Raw genomic sequence first — 2,059 nt, forward strand, 5'->3', positions numbered from 1 at the left:
TCAACGTATCACTGGTGAGTAAAAGACAAATTGATAAACACAATGCAATATGTCTCCTGTGCATCATAATTGATGGCCAAGAAAAAAATGTTAAATACAGTAATGTTGGTGATGACTCGAGTCAGCTTGGGAGGTTCTGATTTTTTTTTTCTCACAGCCTATATTGACTTTATTTTTCATGAAAATGTATGAAAGTGGAAAATGTAAAACTAGAAAATTGTCCTGGGGTGTATGGGATGAGGGGACCTTCTGCAAAAGCCACCAGCTACTAACCTGTAGCATCTAACTGCAAACCTAGTGAAGCTAAGCAGGGTTGAGCCTTGTCAGTACCTGGATGGGAGATCTCTTGGGAAAGCAATGGTTCCTGCTGGAAGATATGTTAGTGGGGCCAGCAGGGGGTGCATATCTTGTAAAGCATTGTTGCACAGAAATACCATACAAATTCAGTTGCATGGATCGGGTTACTATTAAAATAATTTCTCTACAAATGGGTAGATGTTCTGAACCTTAATGGCAATTCTAACAGATTGGGAACAATAACAAGTCTCATACGTGACCCATAAAATCTGTGATGGAATACTAACAAAACTAAAGCCGTTGCTGGACAAGCAGCTTCCTTATTGGCAGAGATAAGCTTTCATAATTCTAACTGCATCTTCTTTACAAAATGAATTTAAATGGATCTGAAAAGATCTATAATATCACATCGTCACATAATATATACTCATGGTTTAACCCCGTGCTCACCTGCTTCTGGCATTTCGTTCTGCCTCTCAAAGAGACAAGATTTAATTAAATTTTCAGAACAAAATCTAAGCACTCATCATTCAGCGCAGGAATAAATCGACTATCAAAGGGAAGGCAATTCGCTTTCCTCTTCCCTCAGTGGACAAGGTCAATTAGAGGAGGACATGGATTGGCAATCAAAACTGACACCAAAGATTGACTATGGTGATTACAGGCATACAGATGGGAAGCTTTAAAGGTTATTAATAATGATTTATAGAATTAATTAAAAGTAAGATAGGAGAGTCTGCTTGAAATACGTTAAATAAGTTGGGCATGCGAACGGGCCAAAGGTACTTGAGAACCTCAAATTACTGTGGTGTTACAGATTGATAGTAGGGTTTTACTGCTGTTTTACATGGCATAACAAACAATACAAGATTACAGTTTGGTGTAAATGCCGTTAATTTTTCATCTTATTTTCTCTCCTTGTTATGCTGTATTCCCTTGCATGCACACTAAAGCACTGTGGACTGACAAACTCTCTTTGACATGTTTACGATTTTCAACATTTGCTGGATCCTGGCTTTCACCCCAGGCATAGCGTTTCTACTTTTTAACCCAAATTGCATTGACTGATTTTGACTAATTATTCCCTTGCATGCACACTAAAGCACTGTGGACTGACAAACTCTCTTTGACATGTTTACGATTTTCAACATATGCTGGATCCTGGCTTTCACCCCAGGCATAGCGTTTCTACTTTTTAACCCAAATTGCATTGACTGATTTTGACTAAGAAGCATATGAATGAATGCAACTGAAGGAATTTCAATGCATGTCAAAAAAGGCCTTTTATATATACACACCAGGATAAATGGTCTGATTGAGAATATGTAGTATTTATTTAGGCAACATTTTTTATTCTATTTCAACTTAATTCAGGAATCACTGAAACACTGTTAACCAGTAAAGCATATTAATCTTGACATGAAAAGATATGTGCATAAAATAATTCACATATTTTTTGGTTTTACAGACTCTATTGGAATCTGCTTTTAAGATCTTCCAGACAATACAATGCAAATGCAAACAATCAAGAACGCAGGTAGAAATAGTCAATGCTAAACCACAGCGTCTGGTACAGGAAGCAGGAGGCTAATTATACACCTCTGATACCACTGGGATTGCTGAGGGTTTGCAGATTAAAAGTGGCCACGGGCTACAGAGAGACTTTGTTCCACTGTATCATGGACAGACCTGTGTTTTCATGCATGCAGTATTACCCAACAGACGAGCAGTAGAACCGGATCAGTCACCTGCCCCTGCGCGG

This window comes from Sinocyclocheilus anshuiensis, unplaced genomic scaffold (genome assembly GCF_001515605.1).
Source record: "Sinocyclocheilus anshuiensis isolate Anshui unplaced genomic scaffold, SAMN03320099.WGS_v1.1 scaffold3205, whole genome shotgun sequence".
In the NCBI taxonomy this organism is placed as follows: Eukaryota; Metazoa; Chordata; class Actinopteri; order Cypriniformes; family Cyprinidae; genus Sinocyclocheilus; species Sinocyclocheilus anshuiensis.